The sequence below is a fragment of the Chlamydotis macqueenii genome, chromosome 4 (genome assembly GCF_036417535.1).
Source record: "Chlamydotis macqueenii isolate bChlMac1 chromosome 4, bChlMac1.mat, whole genome shotgun sequence".
In the NCBI taxonomy this organism is placed as follows: Eukaryota; Metazoa; Chordata; class Aves; order Otidiformes; family Otididae; genus Chlamydotis; species Chlamydotis macqueenii.
This window is the reverse complement of record NC_141559.1, coordinates 75,280,718-75,292,452: the sequence shown is the minus strand read 5'-3', so window position 1 is coordinate 75,292,452 and position 11,735 is coordinate 75,280,718. Positions and strand designations below refer to the sequence as shown.

The following is an 11,735-nucleotide window of genomic DNA, read 5'->3' as shown; positions in this document are numbered from 1 at the left end:
CAAAAAACCACCTGATCTCTGTTCATGGTGGCTCTCGGCCTCAGGAGTCCTAAACTGTATTAGTCTGCTTGAACTGTAACTGTGTGTCTAACCACACACACGACCCGCTCCCCACACACACGCAGAGCCCCTGCTGATGAAATCCAGGGGTAAACCCACATGCATTTAGGAAGGAGAGTGTATGAGTTGGCTCGTACCAAACAAGCGCTGACACGTATTTACCTGTAGTTGCATTGAGGGAACTTTCTGTACAGTATGGAAGAGTGTGTTAAAGAGCGCAAAGCAGTTTTAACAAGATTATTTCTCCTAGAGTGAATTCAACTGAGTCCTCAGGAGGCATCGTAAAAACTGTTAAAATACCTGAAATGCATCGTTCTGGATCTGGTTTTATTTGTGCCACTGAACCAGGACTAGCTTTGGTGGTGTCAGCATGGGTGCAGAGGTGTAAAATGGGTGTGAAAGAAGATCAACTGAATTACTTTAAGCACTGAAGGACAGGCTCTAAGATGTACATGTGCTCAAAGGCTTTGCAGATTTGCGTCTCTAAATAGCTTTTTTCCATTTCTACGAGCAAGCAGCAGGAACAGCTGAGTGCTGAAGAAACAGCTGGCCTTCAGTGATAAGGGATAGCTGTCACTTCATGGTGAAGTTTGAAAAACTTTATATTTAGAAGCAGAAGGGAGAGCCATCAGCAGCCACACCCCAAAACCTGAACTGTTTGTGGCTTCTTCACCGCCTGTACTTTGTGATTGGAGTGGTAGTATTTGCATTTTTAAGTGTTACAATGCCATTCTTTTCCAAAATTTGTCCTGTGGCGTGACATGGCGTGTGAGATCAGTGACATCAGAACTGCCAGCTGCCCTGAGCTGTGGTGTGGGGCAGAGCTCTGAAGGTGAGGATCCAAGCAACTTCATCCACTATTCCCCACATACGGCCTTAAAGAAATAATTAGGCCTTCTATACTTTTCAAATTTGGCTCATTGCAGCTACTGCATGTTTCTTTCTTCCATCTTTTAAAATTCCTTACTGTGTCTTATCCCCATGTCCAGAAATAAACTCCTTCACTGTGCCTTGGAGTCCATCTCCCTGTTTCCTTGGGTGTTGCAAGGCTTAGGTGAGTAGCAAAGAGTTAGTTGTCACGCAGGAGGGGATCTGCACTCAGAGCTGGCACTGACAAGTTTCAGCTCCTTGTCTCAGCCTCTCAAATTCCATTTAATTTCTCATCTCACCTGTGATTCAGATCATCAGCTCTGTTGCCTAGGTGCAGAAACCGAAACACCTGAAAGTTGAATAGAAAGAAGTTTCAGAAGTAACAATTTTGTCAGTGCCCCAGCCCGATTTGAGACGCTCTGTTTATATCTACCCTGCCAAATAAAGCAGGGCCAAAGACCCTTCTCCATCCATGATCTCAAATGGAAGATCTCACTGCAGCCGCTTGGCCCTGCATCTTCTCTGGGCTGCTACTAGTGCACATGTGGCTTTTAGTCATCACTTTGTTTCATGTGTGGTTTGATTTTAGATTAGGGTGGGGTTTTTTTAAGTTCAAAGTGCCTGAAGATGTGTGGAAACCCATCAGAGAGCTGTTTTCGGAGCTTAAAGCTGAGGTTATGTGACGTGAAGATATGTGGGGTATCGGGGTTAATGACAATGTTGAGGGATTGAGCAGTGTGGAGGACTCATGTCTGTGCAGTCTTATCCAGTGTGCCTTCTGGATTGGTCCTTGACCAACAGCCCTTAAACCGTGCCCAGGTGTAGGCTTGGAGAGTAGCTTTGTCCAAGGACCACGACAACAAATAAACAGTATAGATACTGTGGGGTCCTATGGACGTGAATGACTCCCACACGTTTGGGTTGGTGGGCTCTCTACGTGATGCTCGCTAGCCCGGCTTGCTGCCTGCTCTCGACCAGGTGTTCACTGCGCTGTTTGAATCACTGACTTGCTCAAAACAATTGAACTTATGGTTTTGTTTAGGATTTAGCGAGGCTTTATGCAATGCTATGGAACAGACATGCTTGTAATTCAAATCTGAAAATAATAGTACTTCAAACTGAATGCCAATCCCTTGTAACCTTTGTTTCTTGTTAATTGCTGTATTATGAAAGACAACATTTGTATCTTAGCGTCCTTGAGAGTTTGGCTGCAAGGACCTCGAATGCCCCTCTCCGCCAGCACTCCCCGACCAGCGAGACGTGCAGTACCCTGCCGCCAGGCCCTGCAGCCATTTCTGTGATCAGGCATGAAATTATTCTTAACTGATTGAAGTGAGGCATAGACTGAAAAGCTTGAGAGGCACTGATTTACTCCGTCATCCTGCTCTGCCTCAACTCTGTTTCACCTAAACCATGCCTGGCAATTTTAGAGAGCATCATCCTAAAAATCTTCACTGATGCTGCCGCACTCAAAGCACTCTGCAAAAGGCAGTGGTATCACTGCTTTCATTTTAAAAGACAAAAAAAAAAAAGAGACATAGGCAAAACAACTGGCCAGTGTCATTCAGCAAAGGCAGGGAAGAGCTGGGAGGATGACTAGGTGTTCCAGTCCCCGATCCAGCATGTTGGGCATTGTGATACACTGCAGAGGAAAGGCTTGTTATATGATTTCAGATCTGAATCTCAGACATATCATGGCCTTATTACATTCCCTTGGCGTAGGAAAGGGAGTGTGCATTTCTATTGCATTAAGCTTCCACAAAATATATAGACTAGGGCAGCGCAAAGAGGCTTTGAGGAAACTGTGACTCAGACCCACTTTGAGTTAGAGTGCTTTTTGGGGTCATGGACATCTGCCTGAGGTCACTGCTTGAACGAGCTGATAAATTAAACATTTTTCCTTTATCTGATAAAATTTGCAGTCAGGCCTTCTTGTTAGGTAACTTTGATATAAGCACATCCTGAAGCAGTAAAAGCCTATTCTGCCTCGCTGTGATCATCTCAGTGATGCTTAGCACCACTGTTGGAGTCCAGGACAGAGAGAAACAGAGCAGGGTTGTGCACACGTGGTAGCAAACGAGGCCGAAACCAGTCTGCTTTTGGCAAACAGAATGTCCATTTTAAGAAGACAGGGTGGCAACTGTGGACTTTATGAATAAAATAAATCAGTGGTAACACCCTTTCAATGGCATCCACCCTATGAAGATAAAAAAAAAAACAAACATTTTCTTGCTCGAGGTACCTTCTTCCCATGTGTCTGTGAATCCTGTCTGCTGAGTTTACATGAAGAAGCTGTGACAAATTTGTAGTGCTCTTCAGTCTGAAAATCCATCTAGATATGGAATAATGAGTTCATGCATCCTGTGGAGACAACAAAGTAGTTAGCTGCCATTAGTTTATAGAATATTTATTACAGATGAGGAACTGAGAAAGAAGAAGTTATATTTACAAATTTAAGCATGGAGATCGCTCACCTGGGTGCTTGGACATCCAAAACCAACTAAGCTGTATGCTGGTGTCCTGGTTTTGGCAGGGATGGAGTTAATTTTCCTCTCAGTAGCTGGAGTGTTTTGGATTTCATGTGTGAAGAATGTTGATAAACACCCTGATGATACCAGTTGTGAATGAGACTAAGGACACCGTCCTGCTTTCCAAGTCTCGCTAATTTGCAGATGCTGGAAGCTGGGAGAAAGACGGACAGAATAATTGACCCAAACTGGCCACAGAGAATATTCCATGCCATAAACGTCATGCTCAGTATATAAGTGGGGGCTGGCCAGGGCGGGTATCTGCCTTCCTGGCATCCATCTTTCTCCCTCATTTTGCTGGCATCATTCCCTCTACCTTGCTGGCTCCCTTTTGCTCCTTTGCTTGCTGCTCGGTTTTGTTTTCGTGATCGCTGCTCGGGACGGGCTGTATCGGTCATTGGGACATCGGGTGGTGAGAAGACATATATTGTTCACTTTGTATATTTTAATATCCTTATATTCTGTTATTATTGTAGTTTTCCCTTGTTATTTTAGTAAACTGTCTTCACCTCAACCCACGAGTTCTCCTTCTGTCCCAATTCTCTCCCCCATCCCACTGGGGAGGGGGAGGGTGAGCGAGAAACTGTGTGGTGATTCGGGCTAAACCATCACAGCTGGGTAGATCAGGTTTTGTGTGCATATGCATATGGGAGAACAGATTTTTGTTTGTCAAAGAATGGATACCTGTAACGTATTTATAGGCCTGCAGTAAGTATGTAAGCAATTTGCTGAGTTCTGTTCAGAGTAAAATTAATTCTCTTTCCCAGATAAATATTAATACCTAATGTGGCTGATGCAAATCTCCTACCAGCCGTAGGATTCTGTCACTCACTTGTATTAGCCATGATGGACCCAGGTGAATCTGTGATGGGAGGATCATAGGTGCATCCTATATTGTACAGTAATGATAATACTCTGCATTTCTGTAGCCTGTCCAACTCATACATTTCAGACTGCTTAGTCAAGATTTGCAAGTTCAAGCTCTTAATAGATATTAGTAATTAGGTAAATAAAATGCTGTTTAGCTGAATGAGAGAGGAATCAATATTGATCCTGAACCTCGTACTGCTAGTACAGTTGTGCCAGTATTGCCATGATGGAGATAAGAAAACTCGAACATCAATACACATGTTTGAGAGAAGATCAGAACAGCCCAGGTGGTAAATAACCTGGACAATTGCCTGCAGAACCTAAAATTAGAGATCAGCACAAAGGCTTGGCAGGTGAATAGTCAGCAGATGCTGTCTTATCTCTCTATTTGCTTTGGAAGATTGGGTCTGACCCAAAACATGTTGAAATCTATTTGTATCATCTTTATTTCAGCAGGCTATGCACCAGGCTCTAATCAGTTGTGGGCCTAATTAAATGATTTTCCTCATTGCAAGCTAATTATTCCTATGGAGAAATGAAACTGAATGTTAAATGAGCACTCTGTAGGAACTGTATCTCTGATGTATGGTTTAGGATAAAAAAAATTATGGGCTTGACTTCACACTGTCTTACATCCTCTCTTATTCCACATAAAGCAAATACCGTTTCCCACTCTCTTTTGTTGGTATAAGTATGGAAACTGAGTGAAGAGTCAGGCAGAATGGCTGTAACAAGCTCCTTTCCTTGTGCAAAACCAAAAGCTAGTGCAAGCAGGAAATCATCAGCTTTCAGCATCCAAGAGAGGAAGAAGCAATGCATTTAAATAGCAGCAAGGAGGTCGGACATCAGCAAAACGTTCTGACAGTGAGGACGGCCAGGCGCTGGGCTGGGGGAGCCTTTGGCACCTCCAGCGTGAGAAGCCTGCAAGAGATTTGGCTCCAGCCTTGGGCAGGGCATGAAGCACCCAGAGACCTCCTGGACCGCTCTTGCCAGTGCCTGGTTGGAGTTTTGCACCAATTTGGGGAAGAATGCAAGGTGCAGGACAGAGATAAAGTCAGTGCCGTCACCTTGTGGTGATGGGCCATTATTTGGTGTTCTTGAACCAATGGCAGAGCAGGTAACGTGAAAATGTGAAATCTGCAGGAATTAATTAGATAATGGAAAATCAATCATGCTAATGAGTATGTAAGTGTTGGCAGACTCTAACTATCTCTGTGTGGATGGAATTGATGTAATGAATACTTTTTTTTCGGGGATTGCGGGTGGGAGGCTGCATAGGCCTGGCCAACAATGATCGTATGTGGTGCTTCCCTGTAATTCTGCCCAGCTAAACTTTCAAGTGGGGTGTTGGTTTTGGTGCTTTGCTTCAGGCACTGAATTCCAGGAAAGGGAAGATCTTAGCTCAACAACCCCAAAATGCTTCTGTGACAGCAGGTCCAAAAGGCACAACGTGGTGAAAGTAACCTTGCATGCAAAAAAAAAAACAAACAAACAACAAAACCACAAATACAAAAAATCACTTAGTCTGTTCTGTCTGTTTGGGGTCCAGAATCTGAGATGCTGTAGCACATAGCGGTTAGGACCCAGCCTTATGGGACCCGCAGAGCACTGTGTTTGCTAAATGTGCTGTCCGCAAAATGCAAAAATTACAGAGGGCAATTGTCATCCTCAGGCAGGTGTTTACCATGCAGGTGTCATGTGGGGTGCCACATCCTTTGTGTTGATGCATCAATTTTAGCACCGGGAGCAAAATTCAGTAATAAGGTGCAAGTGAGGTGGAAGAAACTGGGGAGTGGGATGGAGAATTTAACTTACTTGGTTTATTTGTTTTCCTTCCAGCTTTCCACAGGTCTATTTTTTTTTTGCCTTGTACTTGGCTCTGTGTCTCTGATCATCCCGTCTGTCCCATTTTTGTTCTCCTTCCTTTGTTGCCGATGGTTTCACGCTGGTTCCGTTCCTCTCCTTTCGCATGACACAGCTTCTCCGCCTGAGCCATGTCCAAGGTGTTGGACTCCCTGCAGTTATGGCAGAGAGATTTGATGCTGAGGACACGACTTCCTGCTTCGCTGACAGTGTCTGCATTGTGTAAGTGAGCATATGTTTACCAGCTCACAAAAAAGAAGTTTCAGGGCATTACTTAATGGATTCTTTTTCTAACTGGTCAGGACACTGGCAGCTCTTCAGCTCTTTGTCATTGTAGCTGGCTTCTTGGTATCTACAGGAGACCAAGGTCCCGCTGGTCTGAATGATCTACACACAGTGAGAGCGCTTTTTTTAATGTGAAGACCTTACAGTCAACACAGAGAAAACAGACGAAGGTATGAGAAAGTTGTTATGAATAAATCTTCCCTATGCAGAGGGAAGTAGAAAACAGAGAAATCTCCAGATCTCATTACTAGAGGTAGTGAGATACCTGTAGTAGCTTGGATACCTTGAGTCCATTGCAGGGCTTTCACCACAAAATGGTCCTCCTTCTCTTCACTGGGACCAGTGTAATGCAGGGATGAATCTTCACTTTTGTCTCCCATTTAGATGTGCTAAGGATGGTGGAAGGTGGACCCATGTCAGATGACTGCAACAACAGCACTCAGACAGAGCGTCTCACCACTCACATGGGAAAGTCTAAGGCATGCCGAGTCACTCTGTCACCTCTCTGGTTTTGAATGAAATGAAGAGGGTGGTTTAAGTGTTATGTATATTGTCAGTTATCCCAGGGCGTGAGAAGATGAGTAGAAGGATACTCCCGTATAGAAAAAGATAGCTTTACTATTCAGAGGTGCACTGGTGAGACTTAAAGCTTTAACTTCTAATAAACATCTGTCTGGACTTTGAAGACTCTCCTGATGTACAGCTACAAGGGGTTGTAATTAACATCCAAACTCCCGTGAACTCAGAAAGTCCCTGAAGGGAGGTAAACTCCGACGGGTGAGCAATAGTACTGCTCACTCCTGAAATGCGATAATAAACTACTCTATAAATACGGATGAACGAAGGCTGGCACAACCCGTACAAAAGAGAACTTTTGTTGAGACTCAGCTGTGACCTCTACCAAAAGAGGCTGGAGCAGGAGCTTGTCACAGCCTTCTGCAAAGAAGGGCAGGTCTTGCACCCAAGGGGGAAGAGTTGGTGCTGGGATGCTTTGGCCCTACTGTGTGGGTCAGTGGTGGGGGAATAGGTTGTGCCTGGTGGGGAACAAAACCCCCCGGAGATGGCAAGTTCTTAGGCCACCTCAACTGATTCCACTGTGACTGGCCAAGGACCACACTTTAAGTCTGTCTTGACATCAGGTAGAAAACCCGTCTTACGACTCACTCCTTTATTTATAGGCTTGCCTTTGCTTCCCAAATTAAGATCTATGCTTTACGCCAGACAGGCAGTGTGATGGCTTAATGAAAAAGAGGTCAGAAGTAATACCTCAGCACAACCTCTGCTTTAATTGTCTGTACCTTTGACATCTAATCAAACACATTAAACCACCCAAAATGCACACAGCTGGGCTCTTTGTAGAGTATGTTTGCTTTATTTTTTTAAAGCTTTGCTTACTTGTGGAGTCTACTATTTATTGTATGATGCTTTTTACCATTTAGGCACTGTGCTTAATCAGATTTGTAAATTAATTCTCTCCTGGGGTTTCTCTTTGTGTGTTCAGAAAGCATAAAACGTGTTCATGACACGCTTCAAAACACACACTGGTTACATTAGTCATCCTCTCAGCGTAATGGTTTTATGGAGAACACTTTAGGTTAAAAAAACCCTGCATTTCCTTTAATCCGGTTTCTTTCCCTCACTTTTGATCCCTAGAGTTATGTTACATGTTAGTAAACAGCTACGTGACACACAAAGGCTGTAATTGTGATTTTTTTTCTTTTTGCTAGAGGAAAAAAGCTACTGTTTACATCTTGAAATATCTCTTATTACTTTTATGATGTATTCAGCTGAAAACATTTTCTTACAGAAACGTCACCTTCTCCTGGCAGCTGAGAAGCTGGTTTTAGACATGAGTGCTGCAGAATGACGGTATGCCTTGTGCCTGCTCTCCGTTTCCCCAGCCCGGCAATCCCAGCCCAGCGGCAGGGCAGGGCCAGATGGGAAGGGACAGCTTGGATGGGGAGCACCAGCCTCGCCATCAGTGCTGTCTGCATCTTCATGGATGGACCATCCCTCACACCCACTGTGCCCCTTCCTTGTCACAGCCTCCTGGTCAACAAAACACTTCTGTGGCAAACATTGCGATGTAGAAAAGGGTTTGAACAGCAGAAAACGTCACGGACGTCGGTGAGGAAGTGAGGGTGCTTGGCAAGAACTGCAGTGCCCACTTGCAAGAGAGGAGGACTGCCGTGGCCATTGAGCCACAGCCTGAGAGCCACAGTGACAGCAAGCTGCAGCACATCACCTTGGGTGTGAGGGGTATTTCCTAGAAGTCACAGACACGTGTGGCTGCGATCTTCTCTTTATGCCAGTGAGACCCAGGGAAAATGTCCCTCATGATACTGCAGACTCACCCTTGTATCTCTAGGCAGCCTTATCTACCCTTCCACCTTGCACACACATGCGCACGCACACCCCCCCAGTCTCTCAGGCCCTTTGTGTTTCACAGGAAACAAGCGGATAAACCACAGCTCTCAATTTCCTAATTATGCAAAAAAAAAAAGTAGGAACTCCTGAACCTTCAGAAGCTCAAAAATGCTGACGTGGTTGAAAAAAAAAGGCAAAGAAACCTGAAACCAAATGTGGATTTCACACCGCAGATGTTGGGATCTCAGACATTATGAAGATGCGCGGTGCACTCACAGCACACTTACGCTGTGTGTTTGCTAGAAGAGGACAGCAGCGCATCGTAGAGAGTGTCTCATCTTTGAGGAAGGACACAGTAGCAGGAAAATCTTTTGTGTGATGGAGCAATTTGTGATCCTGAACACAGAAAACATTGCGATGGGTTGCTGCAGAGAGGAACTTGCTCACTTCAGCGGGGAGGAACCTGGCTCTGGCACTGCTCTGCAGCAGCAGCCTGGGGATTTCTAGGTACATTTTTGCCCAAATCACTTCTCCCTCAGCCTCCCTCATTCCCCAGATCTGTGCCTGTCTCAGAGCTGTGGGGTAACCAGATCCCCCAGGCCTTCACCCAGTCTGCACCAGTGCAGGCACATGCAACTGCAACAAATGCCCCAGGAAGAATCTGAAGGGCAGCTATGCCTGTGCCATTGCTGCCCCATTTCTGAGTTCCGCAGTTGCTGCCCGTCCCGCTGCCTTCTCCGTGGCTGGCAGGGCACGTGTTTGTGTTCCTGGGACACCTGGAGGGGCTGAGCTCATCCTGTCAGAGCAGCTGCTCCTTCCCCTTTTCCCTGGTTTCACATGCTCGCTCTCAAATCTTCTTCTTGCCAGTTAGTTCACAGCGCATGATTTAACTCCTTCCACATTTTCCTGCATTTGGTAACAGGTTTGAGAAATGAGAAAGGCATCCAAAGAAATGCACCTGCTGGGTGGGGTGTGCTGGTGGCAAGCGGAGCCTGTCAGAGGGTCCCTCAGCGCTGCTGCCAGCAGGCAATGCTGCAGCTCACGGTGCCGGTACTTAGGGAGCCAATTTTTTTCCCCACTTCCCATATCACAACAGCCTGTACGTGTCTCTAGCTTCTCTCTTGCTCTTTCCTTGCTCAGATGTCTGTATTTTTTCCTTTCCCCAGGGGGACAGTGGAGTGACGTGAAGGAAGGAGGATTCCCCAATTCTGGTGAGTTCTGGGAACGAGTGCCACAATTTTCGGCCAGATGCCAAGAAATTCATGTCATTCACAGGCACAAATCGCGTTCGTTTCCTCAGCAGCTCCTTTGTTCTCCAGCACATCATCGAGGTCACAGGGAGCAGGAAGGTTCATCAGGCACTCTTGGCCGGGCTTGCAGGCAGCTTTGAATTTTAGGACCAAATCCTGAACCATGGAGGATTGACTCTGGCAGCAGAGCATGGGCAGGACTTTCTCTCTGCAGCCTGTGCTGCTGCCTTCACCTCAAACTGCTCCGGTCCTGAAGGTTCATATGGTTTCCATTTCATACAGGGGAAAAAAGTGCTAAAATACTAGTTTGAAAGGCAGGACCATCATGAGGACCTGACCACCTTCCTCCTGAGAAGCATCCCTGGCTGTGCTGTCTGCGGGGTAGCTGCACCAGTTTGTCCTGGGTGAGGAGCTGCCGCCCATCCTGTCCCAGCTCTGGCCCAGCCTCCATCTCTGTTCCCACGCAGGGAGCAGAGCGTGCGGATGGTGTCTGTGGCTTTCCAGTCCCTGCTTTATCCAAGAGGATGTTTGTTTCCTGCAAAGGAAAGCACAGGAAGGTCACGCTAGAGAAAAATAAAACAGATCGACACGGGGCCAAATGGGTATCTTTTACGATTCTACGTAGAAATTTCATCAGAGATTAACGTGGCTCATCAAACCAAACTCTAATTTTGTCCATCACTAGTGGACAAGCTCAGGGGACTAATGCAGGGATAGGAAAACACTCAGTTTGTTCTCAACATTGTGTGTGACACAAGGCAGTCCCAGTCGGAGCGAGCGTTGGTTCCCCTGTACTGAAGACAGAGTGCTGACACTGACCACAAAGTGCTCTGGGGATGGAAAAATATGATGTGAATGCTAGGGATGCTGCACACTCCCAGTGCCCTGCCACGGAACGGTGCCACGTGGCTGCACTGCGCGATGCTCGTCCGGCACGTTTGTTGCTCCAGTGAAACGTCGTTCCTCCAAAACACAACATGCGCTGGAGTGGTACAGGTTGTCCCGTATGGCTGTGAGAATCAGAGGTCCATGGTAGCATTAGGTCGATCCAGAAGATGGGCTTTTCAGGCAGGGAGGGACCTTACCATTCCCTCTAACGGTGGCCTTGGATAATGACACGCCAAAGAATCCCAGCTCCACAGGGCTCCTGAATCTTCCTGCTGTCACTTGCAATTGCTTTATCTGTATCTATTGTGGAATTGCTATTATTACCTTTTTCAGCCTGAGATTGTCCTGTTTCCTTTTGATTTCTCCTTATTATATTACACATAGCAAAGATTTTTTGCCACCCATTTTTTTTTTTCTAATTGAGGTATTTTGCATAACATAAAGCTTTCTAAGTCTGGTTACTGTTTTCCCTTATTGGGAATACTCATTCAGCAATTACCTTTGCCAAAGATGATGTAGTGCAAGCAGGTGTTACAGCCTTACTTTCAGCCGTATGGAAAATACATTTCATCTCTGACAGCCATCCTGCTGTTTCAGTGGAAGGCTACCCCATGCAGAGCTAGGCTGGTTAGATCAAACTGTACTAATTGCAGAGTGATTTGGAAATCTGTTCCACTTGCAAACAGAATGGATCCAACACTTTGTAACATTGAATTAACAAAGGTCACATTTCATAAATATTACAGAGCAATTT

At 45.7% G+C, this 11,735-nt stretch overlaps 1 long non-coding RNA gene across 1 annotated transcript; it reads left to right on the top strand.

The window, feature by feature from the left end:
• The first annotated feature begins 6,309 nt into the window (after positions 1-6,309).
• LOC147601029 (uncharacterized) lies at positions 6,310-11,128 on the top strand. Its single transcript, XR_015258480.1, has 4 exons — positions 6,310-6,413; positions 6,494-6,646; positions 8,284-9,350; positions 10,010-11,128. It is a non-coding gene; the product is annotated as an uncharacterized LOC147601029 (long non-coding RNA).
• The last annotated feature ends 607 nt before the right edge of the window (positions 11,129-11,735 follow it).